Source organism: Scylla paramamosain, chromosome 27, assembly GCF_035594125.1.
Source record: "Scylla paramamosain isolate STU-SP2022 chromosome 27, ASM3559412v1, whole genome shotgun sequence".
Taxonomy (NCBI): domain Eukaryota; kingdom Metazoa; phylum Arthropoda; class Malacostraca; order Decapoda; family Portunidae; genus Scylla; species Scylla paramamosain.
In genome coordinates this window covers 1,894,704-1,915,000 of record NC_087177.1, presented here as the reverse complement: position 1 = coordinate 1,915,000, position 20,297 = coordinate 1,894,704, and the positions used below count along the sequence as shown (strand labels likewise).

Here is a 20,297-nt window from a genome sequence, read left to right as displayed (position 1 = left end):
ACCCAATCACCCACCTCCCTCCCACTCCTCCCCACCCCCTTGCACCAGTAACCCCACCACCTCCTCTCCCTCTCCCACCTCTCCTCCCCCTCCACCAGCACTTGGCAGGTATTCCCCCTCGACAGCTGGTCATCTCTTACTGTCACGGGCGGGCTGACTCACGCAGGTGAACTCTCTACCTGACCTAGAAGCAAAACTGGACCACAGCACGTCACTGGAGCACGCGCACTGTGAGGGTCAGGTCACCGCGTGCTTCGGGAACCGTGTCACATTCTTAGGTGTTGTCCTGGGAATTGTTCTGAGTAGTGCATTGTGTTCTGTGTGTTCTGGCATTGTTGCTTTTTTTTATTGTTTTGTCATTTTTCTTTCTCTGGGTTTGTGTTGTAGCTTTTCTTCTTGTTTATATGTTGTTGTTTTCTGGGTTTTTATTGTGGTTTGTCTTGATTTATACTGTACGTTTTCTTTCTTTACGCTGTGCCTTGCCTTTCTTTGTAGTGATGTTTTCTTCATTTAAATTGTTGTTGTTCTTTTATAATGCAACTTTCTTTCCTATTCTGTTGCTTTTTGTTTCTATATACTGTCGCTTTCTGTATACTGTTCTTTCTCTTTTCAATACTCCAGTGAGTGTCGAGTGTAGACATGCCAGTCATAACGTAAAAGTCTGCTCCTGTTTGAAATTCACATGTATTCACTCGTATTCTTTCGTGTATACTCACTTTTTTTTTTTTTTTCATTTTTTTGAGTGCGACAAATGATGGAACGTTTTTTTTATTTCTATTTTTTTTTTTCTTTTACTTTTTTCTTTCTCCCTGTCCAAGTCTCCTTCACCCGTAAAAATGCGTAGCTGTGTATCTGCAGCACATCGAGTTGGTATGCAGTTTTCCATATCCAGTGATCTATGAAAAGTAAGTGTTTGAGCTTGTTCTGGTATTTTGAAATATGTTTATACACTTTTTTGTTCTATATGCAGTTTGTCAAGGGAAACTTCATATTCTTGCTATACTTTTTTTTTTTTTATTTTATTTACTTTTTTATTTATTTTTTTTCACGCCATACAACGGAAAATGAAACAGTGCATCTGCCTACCTACACCTGAATTTTCTTGATACTTTTGTGGCATCGTCAAAACCAACAATTAATTCCTCCATTCGTTCATTCATTCATTCATTCACACATTAACCTATCCATTCATTCATTAAATAGTCTATACGGTACACCACACACCTCTACAGCCTCAACACTTCTTCTCTTATGTCTTCTCACACCACACCACACCACACCCCATCACAACAAACAACATACATAACATTACGCTAGAGACGTATTCTGAAACCCTTTGCTCTCACTCCAAGACTAATTTCAAAGGCAACAGAGATGATTAGCTGAGTTGACAAGAGTGTCTGTCCTGTTTATTATGTGGAAATCATGTTAATCTGCCCCTAGAACCATAAAAACTCCCTAAAAAAGCCGTGTAACTTCAACTAGACTGTATGTAGTGAAGGTGCGGCGTAGGAGTGTTTCAGAATATGGTCATATGCCATACCACACCACCACACCACACTACCACACCACTCTGAGACGCGCCATGCCACATCTCAACACACTCTATCATGCCGCCTCCCACAAATAACCTTACGACGCACTACTTCACTCCTGGCCACCTGCTGCTGCTGCTCGCCCCTCGCCTCTCTCTTTCTTTCTCTTCTCTCTCACCCAATCACCTGCCCCGCTATTCGTCATCCACACTACTTTTCCCTGTGAAGCCATTTGCATAATTCTGTCCCTTTTTATCCCCTAAATGTCTCTAGCGCCTTTTTTGTTGTTTTATGATATAACGAGGGGGTAAAAGTTCCTAAATGAGCACACACACACACACACACGGACACACACACACACACACATACTGCGGACGTACGGGAACAAGTCTCTCTCTCTCTCTCTCTGTGTCTCTTTCACATGTCAAGTATTATCAGACCACCTCTCATTTCCTCTTAATTTGCATCTTGCTGTAGCCACTCCCTGAATACAGCTAACTGGCATTTATATCATTAATGTTTCAAGACACACAGAATTCAACTCTCTTCATTTGCGCGGCTTGACACTTTCCGTCCTCTCATTCAACCCTTGCAGTATGCTATCAAATTATCTCTTAGTGGGCATCCATTACCTCATCAAACAGGGTGCATTGAGTTGCATTGTACGACTTAACCACGGTGATTACAGATCCAGTACTTCCGAAGCTTCACAATAAACACAACTCGAATACCGGCCAGACAAAACCCTTAGGAAGACGCAGGATGGCTCGAGGAAGCAGCGGCGGGGCGTGCGCGTCTCCTGCGTTTATCGTCATCTTGTTGGCAGCGGTCCATATCCACTGGTAAGCTTCTCATATACGTATTTCTAAGAACATCAGGGTTTGCTAGAGGTGAACTGAAGGTTACAAAAGAAGTAAATAGTGAATGTTTGTGTGATGCTGAATGATGCTTGGGTTGGGGGGGGATGGGAATTTTCCACGTGGACTGGCTGGGCATGCTGGTCCTTCCATCCCTTGCCGGTCCTTTCCTACGTATGTTCTGTCTTCCTCCTCCTCCTCCTCCTCCTCCTCCCCGCCGCCCGTCGTAAGTGTTGCAAGGAGGCTTAGGATTGGAGTAGGCGATGGTTGGGATCACAGGAGGACGAGGAGGAGGAATTATTAAATTACAATTCTCATGGAAAGATAATTTATGTATGTATCTTAACAATACGCGCTGCAACCTGCTAGTTATATTTGTCGGTTCATATTGATGTTGTAAGGCTTCATGGGTTTCAGGCTTTAGGTCTTGCCCTATAAATACGTACTTCTCGTGCTTCACTTGGATGTACTTAGTATGCATGGAAAAAAAAAATGGTTTGAGTGGTACCATAACATCCACACGTTCAGTTAGAATCTCCCTGCCTGGAATATGCTGGCAGCGATCGTTCGATTTGAGGGATGGTTTGCCCTAAAGTAGAGCTGCGTATGACTGACAACCTGCGTGAGTCGTAGCCTGGGCTCCCTAGTGATGTGGGTAATTTTGGGAGGAAACTTTTTAATAAGGCTTCAAGGATGTTATTAAACAAGGCAACAACCCTTTCAGGAATGGAAGGATTAGATCCCAGCCAAGATGTCATTACGCGTGGCTATTATGATAACCATTTGCGGCTGATGGAGAGAGCGGCAATGAGGGTTAAGGCGCAGACGAGATGAACCGATTGTTACTTGTAGTTGTCCTCGAAATCTTGATGAAAAACACGTGTTTCTCGTTATTCCTAAGCAGCGGAGCGTTAAGTGCGTTGAGCGACCTGTTAACAAATAGTAGCAAGCTTCAAAATTTACGTCCAGGTTTTTGAGAGGCGTCTTTCCTTTTCCGCATCTCATTCGCCTCCCCACCCCCTCTTTTTAATGGTCGCATTGAGTGGTTTTCAAACTCATAGTCGCACCAAAATAAGTCTTAGTGCATTCCTTATGATTTTGATTAATGTATGGAGAAAAATATATTGAAAAGTAAAAAAAAAAAAAAAGTACTGTACAGAACGAGATGTAAGTATATGCAACTAAGAACAAATCCAAGTATTTTTTGTTCATTTAACAAATGTAACAAAAATTAGAGTTAAATGCACTCTTTATACATAAATGAGCTTTTTGTGCTCCGAATTAACAAAACGAATTTCTAGAATAACAAGCAACTGAGATTAAATGAGCAGGAAAACGAATTTCTAGAATAACAAGCAACTGAGATTAAATGAGCAGGCCATCGAGTTAAAAGCGAGAGCGTTGTATTTAGGATTACTATTAAGAAAATGGAACCACTGATCAAGGCGGCGCAGTTATTTACAAAAAGTACAAGGCTGGACCTACAGAATCGTGTGTGCTTGTGTTTGTTGATTCTGTAAAATTATCATCATTATACATTTGCGTGCCTCCTTCACGCTTGCTGGTGCCTAAGTCGTTAAGCAGCAGCTCCAAGCCCAACGAGTGGCGCTGGGTGAGGCAGGGAGAAAGCGAGCTGGGAAAACAGGAAGTAACTATGGAAATCTTTATGAAACATTTAAAAGGTGCGGTACAAGTGGCTCTTTGGGGGGTACAAGTGGCTCTTAGGGAGTACAAGTGGCTCTTAGATAAGTGACCTTCTGGAGCGACTTGTTCTCTCGACGCTAGTGGGAGCAATAGCACTAAAGACAGCGTCACGTCATGTTGTAAGTAAATGGCATGACGATATGGTCTGGCGAAGCGTGCGTGGCGGAGAGACTGACGCAGGGAAAGAGGGAACAAGGAGCAGCTTGTTCCGCCACACCGTACGATGTGACACGCACGCCATTATACCGTATCAAAGGAATTGGATACGAAAATAATGAAGAGGTTATTGTGTTTGCATATATGGATTAAAAAAACATACATATGAGAAGGTATTCAGGTTTGTTTATCACTTCAACATCTTTTACCTCTTAAATATCAAAAGATTGTGAAGTGAACGAATAGAAAAATAGCCAAGTGGTCCAAATAACCCAACCACTAGAGCCTCTGTAGATAATCAATCAGAATCCTTCACTTGCCGGTGAGATTTGGGCAGAGCGCGCCTAAATTAAAATCGCATATGAAGTAATTTCGTGCTATGTTGTTTTCGCTTTGAAAATATTGGTACTAGTTTGTATTCAGAAATGAAGTAATTTCACGGTACAGAAAAATGTATATTAACTGTCTCATTTCAACATTACTAGTACCAGGCACTGAGATTTTTTGCACTCGTTTTGATAACTCGATGAATCAGCCACTCAACCACACCATGCTAAGCAATGCACCAGGACAACACGAGGCAGCAGGCAACCCTACCTCAACCTCCTTCAAACCTGCCGTGCCGCTCTGCCAGAGGCACATTCCTCTTGATGATCCAGGCACTTCCTCGTTCGTTCCTCGTGATAATCCAGATCTAAGACATCTAAGGATAGTTTTAGCCTCGAGAAATTCGCGGTAATGGTTCGCTAGTGAATCTGAGAATGTGAAGCGTGCGAGGCTTTAAGCTAACCAGGCGGGGATAAGGGTGGCCGGCACGCAAATTGAGGGAAAAGGAGGATAATGAAGCTGAAATAGAGTAGTCGAGGCTGCTGGGGAGGGAAGGAAAAGCGAGGGGAAGAGTGGAGGGAAAATGTTTAGCCATCATTTTAAATTCTTATAAACTGGAGTATATTTCAAACTTGCTTTTCAGTCCCTGCTCGGCAAAAGTTGGAGCAGACCGAGGAGGTAAAAGAGCCGCGGGACTGAGAGGACCCAGGGACTGAGAGAGCTAAAAGACTGTCGGTAGATGGGGAGGGGAGAGCTGCGCTGGAGGGTACAGCGACCACCTCGCCTGATCCACAGAATGATAGGTGGAGTCGAAGAGCGGAGATGAGTTGCTTATTTTTCCATTGAAGGAAAGCAATACAAAGGAATTTTAATTAATTCGATTGGCTTTCGATTAAAAAACATTCGCAGACATACTTTCTCCAAAATGTTGGGTTTCCTTCCGTTCCGCTGAGACAAGGCAAAGGTTTGACCGACACAAAAGACAATCCCCGCGCATTACTTTTTTGCGTATATATTTTTTGTTATTCAGCTTGTTAGGAGAACTGTTTGGTGGAGTGCACTGTGGTGGGATAAGAGTACCTGCACCATGTACCCTGCTCAACGTTGAAGGTAGCCGGAAACCCCTTCATGTATATATTATTATTATTATATATTATTCCAACATTCATAGAGAAATAATAGATGACGTCTGGTCCGAGATATTTGCATTCAGAGAGATTTCAGGCAGATATTGTCATATTTTGTTTTTCTCTTCTTTTCTTTTATCACTATTATTATTATTATTATTATTATTATTATTACTAATGAATGTCTATTATATACATCAAAATTTACAAGGCTTCTGATGCTCGTCTTCAACTTAACCTCTCCCTTCTATTTATCACCCATGCCTCGTTATTTTCTTAGGTAGAAGGGTAAGAACGCGCCGCTAGAAATACGAAGAAGCACGCGGAAGTTCACAGGCTCGTCAACCTGTGGAGAGAACACTGGCAAGAGAAATGAGTTGCCAAAACTGAAGCTGAAAGGGAACAGGTGCGTGAACAGGAGAGGCTGGTTTACGTCTAAATGTGTGGCGGGATTTGCGAAGAGGCCGGTAAACAACGGGTGTGGTCGAGTAATACTTGGCGTAGTGATAGTGACGTAGTACAGAGGAGCTAGGCGTGTGACTGGGGAGCTGGAGGGTGTTGGGCGCGGACTGACATAGGTGTCCATGCTTTCACATTTACAATTTGTCTTCAGTCTGTTTTAACATTTAGAACCAATGGCGAGTTCCTGATACTGAGGAATTGGAAGGAATATTTTTGCCGTGACCATAGCAAGCATTAAGACGGGTGAAAATTTCTTCATTTCTCTTAATTTGTTGTATTTTGTGTATAGGTATGTTTGTTCCGTGTTTTGCCATAGTTTTCTAAAGCTTTTTTTTCCACTTTTCTGGCAGGCAAAAGTAAGGATGGATTTTTACAAGAATGTGACAAGTATAATTACAATTCCGTTCTTTCTTAATTTACTTAGTGTGCATACGGATATTGCTCATTGTTTGAGATTTCTCCTCCAAACACGAGTTCCGGTACTCAGAACCTGGTAATGGTTTTTGCCGGATCTTGACATTCACAGGAAGTGGTCAAGACGTAAATGGTTTTAACTTTGTGTGAAGTTTAGAACGGACTGCCTTCCTCTGCTTTTCCTCTTTCAGTGAAGGTAAACTTTTCAGCGGGGGAAAGAAGCACTTCACTTTTGCAGTACGTTCTATATACATTTTTTTTTTCCTGTTAAGTTCTGGAGAGGTGTACTTTTTAAATTTTTTTTCGTCCTTTTCATCCTTTGATTTTATAGCCAGATTGCTGTGTTCAGAAAGTGTGTGTTTTGTGTGTGTGTGTGGAGAGAGAGAGAGAGAGAGAGAGAGATGGGGGGGAGGGACGAACGAACGAACCAGTAATTACATCTCGTGTTCAACGGTGCTTCGTACGTTTCAGGAATTCGACCCAAACCCCTTCACCTTACTTCCACGAACTGAATTAAAGGACTCGTCTCTCTCGTCCCTCTCTTCCCTCCAGCTTGCTTCCTCATCATTGTTCTCCATCTTCATTTCCTCCAGTCTCTCAGTCCCTTCCTTCAAATTTTCCTCTCTCGCTTTTGTTCTTTTTTTTTTTCATCTACTTTGTATATATCACGTTTGTATTTTTTTGGTGTCAGGTGTATCTTTCCATCAGCCTTTGGTGTCAGGTATATCTTTCCATCAGCCATCATTAAACAGTATACTAATCAGTTAAGTATAAGAAGTCAGTGGTGTCAACAATACAATACTGCATAAAGGAGACTTTTAAGAAACGTAAGAATTCTCTTGTGGGTGTACCAGAAATTAGAAGAGATTGTCTACACACACACACACACACACACACACACACACACACGAGTAATTTAGATTACGTTAAAAAGTAAGTCCCATGAAACTAAAAGCAATTATGTTCATGAGGGGAACGAACACTTGCCTCGTGACAAGTCGTGGATAACTGCACAAACAAAACAAAACAAAACGAAAACAAAACAAATAGATAAGTAATCTGGAAATATGATCAATTATAGTTATTATTATCTTTAAAGTGTATATATATTTTTTAATTGCCAGTGGTAACACCAGAATGACTAGATGAGCATCACAAATTGATTCTTGCTTCATGTGAAGGTTGTAACTAAAATAACAATTACTCCTCCTCAGAATCCTATGATGCTTTTTACCTCGGTATTTGTTGTTCTCGTCACACGAAATTTGCGATGAAAACCGCTTCTGTCAAGTATCGTATGAACGGCTTAGTTGCATGTGGGCAGCTCAGTAATGTGTTGTTTGCTTTGCATACTATAGTTTAAAACGCTGCAGCCATAAGCTGATTTCGCTTGCACTGCCTCGTCCTCTTTCAGGATGTATAACATGTTTGAATGTTTTACCCTCATACATTTGCGAAATAAATCCTACTCAGTTTGTAAATGTCGTGAGAATATAAAGAAGGCAGCTGTATTTTTGCAGTGTTTTTTCTTCTTATAGAGCTTTATAGAGTTTCCTTTAAACAATTTCTCCTTTTTGTTGGTTCATTTCCAGTCTAGTGCGTCATTCACCCACCCCCTCTCCCCATTCCACTCCGTCTCTCCATCCAGTTTCCTCAAAGCTCACTGCTGTTGGCCGTGATCCTAGGCTCTGTTTATGCAGACCCTCACTTGTGGTGAACGGGAAGCCTTTATGGCCCACAGGGCCTGAGGGCTGCTAACCAGACGAGTAAACAGCGGCAGAATCAGTGTCGTCATCACAAGGCTATTTTTGGATAGGTGCCATGCGCCCGGTCTGGATCGAAGGAAAGAATAAGGGTCGGGTTAAAGCCGAGCAAGTGACGTCACTACAGCTAACTTTGCCGCTGTGAAATTGACTTAACCATTTAGAGATAGTTTACACGTTGTTAAAAGGTTAATGCAATCTGCCAGGGTCTGGTTTAGCTCGCAGGAGTACAAAATTCTCAACACTGTTCACCGAGGCGTCATGAATCTCAACCCCCACTTCCATGTCCAAGCGCTGTCTCGCACCACTCGGCTCCGGCACACTCGATCTGGATTAGGAAAGACCCGACATATCACCAGACGCCCTCGAGATTGTCCTGGTAGGCGTCGTGTGTGTCTAGCAATTCTGACGTATGTCGCCTTGAGGGAGACGAAGCCAAATTGTGACTGGATTGCACGAAAGGAGATGGAAGGCTGGAATTATGCATCTGGAGACACAGCGGGAGGAGGGAAAAGTGTAGGACGAGTCATTCTGCCGAAGATGGAAGGAAGGATGGTTAGGAGCCACCCTCAGCGTGGGTGTCTGGGTACAGTGTGGTGTGAGTCTATATTACATGAATGGAAGTAAAATCACAAGCTGCCGATTGATGTATTTTATTTACTTCACCTTCATTCTATATATCAACATGAAAAAAAATAAATAGGGAATAATTTTACATGGGACGCAGTACGATTACGTTGTTACTGAGGCTCACATCAACCAGTGAATCTTTTTTTTTTTTCGGTTGGAGGATAAAATGACTTTCGCTGCACTTCATCTCATGAAACTCTAATAATGTAAAAAACATGATAGTTATAAAAGAAATATTGGCTTAAGTCATGAAGACACTTTTATTTAAATATGGGTAATAAACTGCAGAAAATGGACATGCTTTTGCGTCTAAAGGAAAAAAATATCGACCAACAAGGAGGAAATACTTCTCGTTTATCTTAAAAAAAGAAAAAAAAAAATGGCAGACAAATAAACTCAGCATCAAAACAGCACGCGTTGACAATGACAGGATATATTAATATGGAGGAGGCGGAAGCAGTAAGAGGCAGACTAGGAAGAGCACGACGAGGAAGCGAGCAGACGTCGGGTGTTGGGGGGTTATCAGATCAAAGGCTGCCAAAACCCTTGAACTTGACGAGCGCTGTGAGTGCCGCGCTGTCGTATACAGAAGACATGAGTTGGGTGGTGAGTGGACGAGCGAGCGAGTGAACGACTGAGTGAGTTTTCCCTGCTCCTTTATGACAAATTGGACAGAGGAGCGTGGAGGACTGTTTTGTATTGCGCGTGTAGATCTTACCACTTCGCGATTAGTCACAGTGAAAGCAATATTCCCACTCTTCCTCATACATATACTATAAAGTATTACAAACGCAATCGTAATTAAAAAAGAAAAATGTAAGGGAGGTGGTGGGTTAATTTCTTGTAAATATTCATGGGTTTGGGTTTGTATGGAACTTCATGTTATCCAAGTTTCTACAGTAATGGGATTTATTCATGCGAGGAAAAGGAAGATTGGTTGGACAAGGCTTACAGTCTCTCTCTCTCTCTCTCTCTCTCTCTCTCTCTCTCTCTCTCTCTCTCTGGGGTGTGTGTGCGTGTGTGTGTGTGTGTGTGTGTGCGTGTGTGTGTGTGTGTGTGTGTGAAGACGTAGGACAAATTCCGTCTAGATAACTGAAGTTATCTGACTTAAGTTAACAGACTTACTTTTCTTCACTTTTCTTTACCACTTTTCTTTTGCTTACTCTCTCCTCCTCCTCCTCCTCCTCCTTCCCCTCCTCCCCCTCCTCCTCCTCCTCCTCCTCATTCTCCTCTTTTCCTCCACTTTTGGCTACCACCACCAGTCTTTCCTTCCCAACCCACTCCCTGCAATCACATTTTCACAATTCTCTCTCTCTCTCTCTCTCTCTCTCTCTCTCTCTCTCTCTCTCTCTCTCTCTCTCTCTCTCTCTCTCTCTCTCTCTCTCTCTCTCGAACACCATGTGGCGATGAAAATTATACCCGCCTTACGTGTGTGTGTGTGTGTGTGTGTGTGTGTGAGGGAGAGAGAAAAGAAAAACACGTAAAAGGCGGAAAGGAAAACCGAAACTGTGGAGTGTATGTTTTCGTGACGTCTGCACATCTCGCGGGAGTCACACAACTCGTCTGCCTGACGCGGCCACACATCATGCGCCACTCTTACCTCTGACTTGTTTTGCCTCCCTCGTGTGCGCCTTCAGCTCAGCCGGGGGTCGTTTGTCTTGCGTTACTTATTCACGTGTGGCGAGTGTTTAGACAGTGTTTAGCTCAATGTCGGGTATTAAGAACAAGCCGTGCATCTCTTATTCAACTGAGCAAATGGACAAATGTGGGATGGTTTAGCTTTTGTGTGCATTGCTTAGTTCTGCCGCTGAAATTTAGATCAAGAGGTCGACGTTTGAAGCTTAAAACACAAAGGCTAATCGCGTTCCCTTTGAGCCTGTCTAGTCCCTTCCCCGCCTGAGTAAACTCGTGGTTTGTTGGCGGTAAAGGACGTGGAAGTGGAGTGAGTGATATATACCACCATGCCCTCGAGAGCGGGGAGGCATTTGGTCACTGCTCTCTTTGTTTGCTGAACGTGGGTATCCTTACCTAAGCATCATCTACCTTGGATCCAGCAGGCAGCAGCAGTATGAGTAAAGTGGTAGTCACAGGAACAGTAGCAACAAGAGTATGGGCAGCAGTATTAACAGTAGCACCAGTAGGAATAGTATCGGCAAGAGATGCAGCAGCGCTATCAATATGAGCAGCAATAATAGTATCAAGACTAATAGGAGTAGCAGTAGTACCAACAGCAAGGATAGTGGTAGTAGTAATAGTAGCAGTAACAGCAGCAGGATGATTAGCAGTAAGAGAAGAAGTAGCAGTAATAGCAGCAGAAAGAGTTGAAGTTGCGGCAATAGCAGGTGCAGGAACGGGAAGGTGGAGCGCAGGTACATCACAGGTTCATATTTCTGGCGCCGAGGCGTGGTGAAATATATTGCTGGAGTGAGTAATTCGTATCAGAAAAAACATCAAACTGAAATAGGAAAAGCAATGGTATTTCGATTTTGCTTGGACACAACTCTTGGTGACTGACGCACGTGACTAACAGAAAACGTGGCTGAAGTTTAGAAGCCTCGAGTGTGCGAATGTGCGTCCTCTAAGCGTGACTCGAAGCACCGGAAACGAAACAGTGAGGAAGTGAGAAAGGCGAGCGTCATGTTGCTTGATACAATGTTTGTGTATCGCGTTTGGATAATCAAGGCAGTTAACAATATTCACTCATGTTTATTCTTAATTTCTATTGATGTATGTTTACAGAATCAGTCGAAACACACACACACACACACACACTGCAATATCCTCATAAAAAGAGATCAGATAATAAATGCGTGATAGACTTTGAAAGATTCATTGGGTTTTGTCAGGAGCCGAGCGTGGCGGGCAAACCAGTGCATGCGATATCAGGGCGGTGAGGGAGGGAGGGACCGTGAAGGGAGTGAGTGCCGCGGCTGAATAATGCCTCGTGTGTATGCAAGACACGCCCCCGCATCACCCCATCACTCGGGATGACACGCGCTTCCCCTCCTCCTCTGTGGCTTCATTACGGTTTATACCCTTTTCATAGTCGTTCATCTCCGGATTTTTAAGAAGCATGATATACCGCAGGCTGATTTAATGTTCTTACTTACCGAGTCGATTCCTACAACAAACATGAGCCGCGGGTCACTAAATAAATACGAAGAGAAAGACTGTTGTTGAAGTGAGGTGGGCGACGCATCCTTATCCAAGTTGTCAGTGTTTTTATGCCACCTTTCAGTTTTAAATAAATTTCGTACGAGACACAAGCAAAAACCAATTGGACAGCAACGACTCTGAAGACTATCGGGGCAGCAGGGCGGGTGACTCAGCTGTGGGTCAGGTGGTGTGTGGTGCCCCGGATTTGGTGACGCAAAATATCACGTGTATATATGTTAATGTGGACAGGATGAAATTCACACCTCGAGCAGTTCTTAACTTGCCTCGATGTTTCTTTTACCAGACAGTGAGTAGACAAATTGCTCGCCACAAACAGACTTGACAAGGATGCTGAAGGTCAGACGCTTGAAGAGACGGATTTCTTTACAGGGGGCTTATCACCAGCCGCCCCACACGCTGCATACTTGGCGGCAGGCGGGCGGGCGGGCGGAGAGGAGGGACGCTGGAGTGATAGAGGCGGGAATGGTGGAGATGGACGGAGTAGGGTGGTTGTGTGATAGAGCTCCTTAAAGTTCCCCTCCCGAGGCCCCAGATGGCCAGACAGTGATGAGTGTGGCACAGAAACGATGACCTGGTTCAGTGTGGGGGCAGCAGGGGACGGGGAGCGGAGGGGGAAAGAGTGGCTGCTGCCCGTCACTGCAACACCACGTTCAGCCTATAAAGAAAACACTATTTCCTTCAGCAGAGGCTCGTAATGTTCCTTACAAGCAAGATGAAATGTTAACGAGGCTCCCTCACATCCTGCGGCTTTTAAATGTCTCCTCACGCAAAGCACACCGCCCATCACTTTATATCGTAACTTTGGGGCTTTTTCACATCCGTCGACAGATTTGCATGTTGCTGCTGATTCTTCCTTACCTCAATCCTTTGTTCCTCAGGCGAATTATTATAATGTTGACTAAAATCTGTTTTATTTTCGGGAGTCGGACTGTCAGTAGGACGGCGCCAAACTGTCTGTGGCTGTGGCTTGAGTCGAGAAAGTTACCTGTCAAACTAAACTAGGTCATGAAATTATGATGCTTAGCGATGAGTTTCAGCCTTTGTACTCATCTCCTGTGGCAAGTCGGGTTTCCTAACTCACCTTTGCCTCTCTCTCTCTCTCTCTCTCTCTCTCTCTCTCTCTCTCTCTCTCTCTCTCTCTCTCTCTCTCTCTCTCTCTCTCTCTCTCTCTCTCTCTCTCTTTTTCTATCACAATTCTCGCTACTGCCACTGCTACATCCCGCTGCAAATATTTCCATTTACCATTACAACACATTCTCTAGGATATTACAACATATACTACTACTACTACTACTACTACCACTACCACCACCTTCACCACCATCACCACACCCATGTCGCCCAGAATCCACATTTCCATAACCAAAAAACGACAACACAGTTACCTAATACCCCAACAGGTACCACTTCCGTCAGTCACCCCGCCAGCCTCACCCTATCATACCTGTGTGCTTGTTTACCTCACCTGTTGCAGTGTAATAAGGCTTTGGGAACCTTTCACCTGTTGACACCATTACCTGCGCGTGGTGGTGGTGTTGGCAGCCGCGGCTTCAACACAGCAGCTGTTTCATAATTAAACTAGCTGTTCCCATTTTAATCGTTTTACTTTCATCACTGCACAAGACTCATTTACGTAAGAGGGAGTCAGTGGGGGAAGGAAAAGACTCGTTACACTTGTTGCCTGTCATTTAGTGCTGGAGAGAGAGGGAGAGGGACGGGTCAGGCATGAAGGTGTCCTAGTTAGAAATCTGCATCGATGTTTCTCCTTCATATTTTTATACAAATAACCGTACTGAATGTAACGTAACATGCAAACATTTTAACGCATTTAGCCGCTTTGACTTAACGATCAGCGCCGTCAAGGACTGAGTTATTATGCATACATGCGCGGCAATTTGGTTCAGATGTTCGTAAATGGGCGTTACCTTTTTTTTCCCGAGAGCACTTTCTTTTCATCTTTATAGAAATTTGGGGCAGAGTGAATTAAGAGAGGAGGGAGAGGAAGGGAGAGAGGGGAAGGGGAGGTACAGGAGGTTCTGCGCTTCTATTGTCTGTGGCGTAAAAAGTCAGGAAAGAAGAATAGCATTGTTAGTAGTAAATTTCCTCTTATTTTATGCCTTATTTTTCTATCCTTTCATTCTAATTTAGTGTTTTCCTTTCCTCCTCCTACCAACTTTTCCTCCTAGCGACCATTCTTCATATGCACTCCCCTCGCTGCATTCTCTCTCTCTCTCTCCTCCTCTTTCTCCTCTTCTCTCGGTGTGTGTGTGTGACTTCCTAACTGCCCGTGCTATACCCATCCCATCACATTCTGAACTCACAGCTTGCAGTGAGTAGCGCCACAACCTACAAGTACGAAGCATGAGAGGAAAAAGTACACACACTAGATTATTACCAGCCGCGAAGGAAGGGTGGTGGTTATTTCGCATTTGGGTTACGTAGGCACAAAGATTGTTTTCCAGAAGCCTGCTTGCCCCTCACCCACGCACACGCACACACTCAGTCCATGTATATAAGCCGATTTTGCGAAATTACTTTTGTGTTTTTGTAATGGAAACATTTCATCTTCGTTATTCAGCTTTATTAAATTATGCAACAACAGTAAAATCAATAGGAACAACAACAACAACATAGCTAGTTTTACCCACCTTATTTTCATTGTTTGGTTTTTCATTTGTGAGGAAAGAGACTTTTACTTTTTTTATTTATTTATTTATTTATTTATTTTTTATAGACGAAGACTTCCTCCAAAATATTAAAAGGAACAATTTGTTTTCCCCAGGGAAGGTGCAGTGAAAGGCAATAATTAGTGGCACATATTGAACGTATTTAATACTTTAGGCCTAAACATCATCATTAGGATTAGAATGTTTACAATAACTCATTTTTGGCTTAATTTTGCCAACATTATTTGATTTAATTAACGATATGGTCTTAATATAATGTCTCTAATTAAGCATCTATTTCACATTAACTTTTTTTTCAATTTGACTTCTATATTATTATTATTTCTATAAGGGTGAACACTGAGGTGAGTGAAGTGAGTCAAGGAGTCACATCTGCTTTTCACCTTAGTAAACGTTCTGTTCAAGTGAATTACTTTATTGACCATGCTCACTGATGTTAATTTTTATCTTCCTCCTCACCAGTAGTAGCAAACCCCAAAAAATCATTCGTGTGTTTTATTTCAGACTTCCTGGCCAGAAGATGGGTAAAGCAAACTGTTCATTTGTACACTCAACGTAGTGAAGCCAAGCGAAAAACAAGATGACTGTGGGGAATTCGAAGACCAGAAGCTCTCGCCAAGACTAGTAGTGATGAATCTCAGAGATGGTGGGCGCAGCAACAGGCAAGTTCCACTGTGGGTTAGTATAGTAGAGCTCCTTTCTCTTCACACCTGCCAGCAGATTTGGGGATGCGACTGCAGTCAAAAGTAAGGTGTGGTCAGGTTTTATATGATGATACGTAAGATACACACTGCAGACACATCCTCCAAACCTGTCCGATACAAATGTTACTTGTGTGTAGGATGTATGGCACCTTATGTTGTTCTGTTACACAAGTGAATGAATGAGTAACTCGACCTTTCATGGTTTTCGTCAAAATATGGATAACTTTGGGGCTCATTCAGATACACACACAAACACAAACCCCCCTCTCTCTCTCTCTCTCTCGGCAATAAGACTGACAGGAAGGGAAACCACCTTCAAAGGATAAAACTTAAAAAGAAAGTGGTTTTCCAAAACATTAGGGATTTCTTTACTTAGATAAGATAAATGTTCCTTTGTCATAGTTCTTTTGTTAGTTATTTTCATGCGTATTAGTTTTTGCCTTAGATAGTTTCGCTCTTCTAGCCGGTCGTCTTTTCTACAATTTCCTTGTCGAACTGCTCGTTGCATACATAGTTCTGCAGGCCATGTGATTTTTCCTTGGCCGGTAAACTACAATACTATTTCTCCTTTCAGTATTTTCCGGGTCCGACAGTCTATTATTAAATACCCAACGTACTTTTTCCGGGTCAGGTATTTCACCCCAGCATTCCCTCCTGTCAAGCATCCTCTTCACAAGCCAAAGTGCGCGGCGAGGGGCGTCATCATGCAGCAGCTTCTCTTTGTTGAGTTTACAAGCAGGACACCTTCCCCTCTATGCCCCGTGATTATCTTAAACTCAACATTTTCTCCCTTAATCACGGGTCCTGGATGTTTTTCATTTCAAGCTCGGAGGCACAACGGGTCCGTGTGGGGAAGAGGGAGGCGAGGCGCTGCATACTGGAACTTCCTGCTTGATGTAAATTTGTGCAGGACGAGAGAATTAAGTTTCCTTATTATATATATACTGCAGATTATGTGAAAAGGGAAGAAGGTGTGTGTAGGGAAGGCTGGCGGAGACAAAACAGTTTTTTTCTCGAGTGAGATAACAAAGGATTAAAAAATCCAAAAAAAGATTATTATTACATTGCACACAGTGGGTAACGAATTGGGGAGTAAATAGCAGCTTTTAATGTTAGTGTATGTGGTATTGGCTATTAGATGTGTCATAATTCTGTCTGATGTGATTGTAATGTAAAAAAAAATAAATCACTTGCTTTTGATTTTGTGGAAGAAAATGTAAATCAAATGTCTCAGATTTTATTCGATTAATTCTGAAACTAGTACTATCTATCTCTATCTATACATTGCACAATCACACAAAAAAAAAAGAACAGACAAATTAAAGGTTCAATAATTGCTAATTGTATGTATATACACACACATCAGGGGGTGTTTATGATATCTAATTCATCCCTGGAGGCGTGATTTCTAAGGTCCAAACCCTTTAGGAACGAAACTTTAATTTTACACTGAAGCAGAGTAATTAGAAAATCTTTGTTGCGCTTACGAGCTACAGACGTAAATTTGGGGCCTAGCAGACAGAACACATCCCACCAGGGATGGTGCTGCTCTCTCTCTCTCGAGACTCGAGTAAGCACACGATAGGGGGTAATTTATATTGTAAGAAGCCGTTCTACATGGTCTATATTCCGATGTGTGTGGTTCTCCTGGTCGTGGAGTTTCATGGTGTTTTAAGAGTTAGTGTCGTTTTTCTTGCATTCTTCGTATTACTTCCGAGTTTCTCACTGTTTTAATATTGCGAGAGTAAATTTCATTTTTTTTTTCGGTTTTTACACCCAGATCACCTTAATCTATTAGGGGTGTCTCTTAACAAAGGACTTTTTATGGTCACACACTATTACCGTATAGGATCGCCTTCCTGTTATTTATTACAACCATTGCGTGGAAATTACGAACTAATTCGCACACATTTATGAGTTTTGTTAGTAGTGATATGTGATTTTATTTATAATATATATACACTTAAAATACAATATATACACACTACCGGATATATATATTTTTGACAGCGATTAAAGCATCCGAAAAATAAATATATATATAGAATGTGTATGTATGTACACATACATATATACATTTCTCTACTTCTCACCTGACTTCTTTGTTCCACAGCGGCTGGCACAGAGGGAGGCACCACTGAAAATGACACCACGCTAGCTTTCTGACTACGCTAAGGAATAATAATGCCATCGTTATTTAACGCGTGTGTGTTGTTTGTTGTGGTGTGCTGTGGTGTGTGCTGTGTTCGTTTTTATTTATTTATTTTTTATTTTTTTCCTTGTCAACAGCAGAGAAGTAAGTAAAAATGTGAGTCCTCCAGTAAACACCCACATGGGACCAAGTTGGGCGCGAGGGTGAATACCTAATGTGTCCTCCCTCTTCCTTCCTTCCTTCCAACACACACACGCACACACACACTATGTTTACACCACCAGTTGCCGCAGCTTTCCATGGGGTGGTGATTTTGATAACCAGTGTAGATTGTATTACCCAAAAGGGGAGATAGACCTCCTATTTTTAAATTTGGGGATAAGCAGAGAGAACTGTAATAAAAAATAGAGGGGGCAAATCAAAAAAATATTGCAGGACTTTGTGTCTACTCATACTTCGTCGTAATTTATCAAGTTTGTTGTAATTTGCTTTTTGCTAAGAATACTAGATAGGCATTTCTAATTCGTGTAATTATTTCAGGTTTCCCGTCAAGGAGACAATGATCTCTGCACGTGCTGGGATTGAGACCCAGTGTAAAGCAGCCTGCGTGCCTGAAGCACGTGGCGGTATAGAATTGTAGAAGGAGAATAGAGTCGAGGAGAGAAGAGAGAGGGGGAAGATTGGCTGGCTGCAGATATTAATAGAAATGAAAGCACAATTTATTGCGGTAGAGAATTGAAGAAGGAGAATATAGAGTCGAGGAGAAAAGAGAGAGGGGGAATGGCTGCAGATATTGATAGAGATGAAAAACACACGTTATTCTAAGTAGAAAATGTTTTATGAACATGTGCATTTCGCGGCAATACCTACAGAAAGAACTCGTCCTTAGGACATGATGCATCAGGAGCAAGATTTGTAATGTCATCATGTGAAATGGAAAGAAAATATTCTGGGGTATTTTAATTAAGTCTTGAGTGACTGTGGCTCTTTGGCAATGAGGAGAAGAAGAGGTACTTAGTCGTCCACACACTAACATTCTTCATCCAGTCATGTGACAAAAAAAAATGTATTTGGTGGAGGAACACTTTTCAGTAGTGACAGTGGCAGCAGTAGTGGATTGTTGGTTGATCCCCGTCCTCCCATTCAGATTCCCACAGTATGCTGATATGAACCACGCAAAACTAACTAACTCTCCCCGGTCACTCAAAAATTGTGCACGAAAAATCTATATCTATGTCTTTTTCAGTCCATAACTGTTCAATCAAGTTTAGTGAGGTGAACATTTATTTATTTTTTTTGCTTCAGCCGCGCAATTTCCATTTAGCTCAATCAAATTTAGTGATTTTTTTTTTTTCCCTGAGTCGCAACAACTACTGGTCATATGGGGCCAAAATATATAAAAACTACAAGTTAAGTGAACTTGGAATCTGAACGTTTATAATTGTAAGTGAGCAACTCAGTCACGACAGAAGCTGGTTTGATTTTCTCTTAATACAGTTTGGGAGGAAGGGGAACTTTATCGTTGCTCTGCCGAATGAAAGGATGACAGACGTGGATAATGTTTGAGTGACTGGGGTGTGTTACTTGTGGGAGTGTCGACATACTGTGGGGGGGAACATAATTGCTGCGGAGAGAGAGAGAGGCAGGCGAGCGAGCGCGACCATCAATATTATATTACTACCACCGCTGCCATATTACTAATAAAGTGTTCTCCCTCCCACAAATAACCTTCACTTTTTTTTTTTTTCCACAGCATGATTCGGTGGATGTTGTCCCCACAGTCCTACTCTTCCATGCCTCTCCTCTCCCCTGACTGATGGATGGAAGAACGGTTATCATCATCAGACCTGGAATTACCTCATGAAAGTTATTTCACCATATATGTATATCGTTTTCGTGATTAATGATGCATTTTGCATTTTTTGCTGTTAATAAGTGACATATTCCTTGAATTTATAGGAAATATGTTGACAGCTGGGAAGAATAATGAATTGGTTATTGAGTCTAATCACAACATTTTCATTGTACTACTGCAATGATGAGGACTTTTGGAATCATGCACGGCTATAAGATGAACAAAATGTGGGCTATGGTGGGGGGTGAGGTTTCTTCTCTCTTCTGAATAACATTTAACGGATGCAAAGCGTAATCAATTCCAAAAGGAACGCCGTAAATACTTTCAAATATTCTTACTTAGTGAAATTTAATCAAATTTTGAAAATAAACAAACAACATCCTATCAAAAAACAAAGCATTTTTTTTTTTTTATCTTTTTGAGCTCATTTCACGATGTTGCTTTGTTGTGTTGTTATGGCGGCTGTGGTAGTGCCGGGCTCCAGCTTTTATTATCGTCTCACGAAAGTAACGCACTCCGTTTTATTTATTTATTTATTTTTTCATATAAAACTGAAGGAATTTTTCAGGACATGATAAAAAAAGACTGCATTTGCTTCATTCACTAGATTATCAAGCTGTTGACCGAGAAATGAGACTACGTACAGTTCACCATTATCAAAGAACAATGTAATTTCAACAACGGTGTGGATATCAGTGTCTAATTACCGAATACGAGTATACTAATGATGATCCGTTGCTCAGTTTC

The 20,297-nt window shown here is 42.1% G+C and overlaps 1 protein-coding gene and 1 long non-coding RNA gene across 3 annotated transcripts in view; one reads left to right on the top strand and one right to left on the bottom strand.

Annotated features, from left to right (window-relative positions):
* LOC135114024 (trichohyalin-like) overlaps positions 1–20,297 on the bottom strand; it is a 188,426-nt gene that overhangs the window by 76,502 nt on the left and 91,627 nt on the right. The window lies entirely within an intron of this gene.
* LOC135114025 (uncharacterized) lies at positions 180–19,703 on the top strand. Of its 2 annotated transcripts, none has more exons than XR_010275178.1 (5): positions 180–230; positions 819–905; positions 2,224–2,377; positions 15,344–15,501; positions 19,449–19,703. It is a non-coding gene; the product is annotated as an uncharacterized LOC135114025 (long non-coding RNA). The 2 variants fall into 2 exon arrangements; XR_010275179.1 differs by having other exon boundaries at positions 216–230; positions 859–905.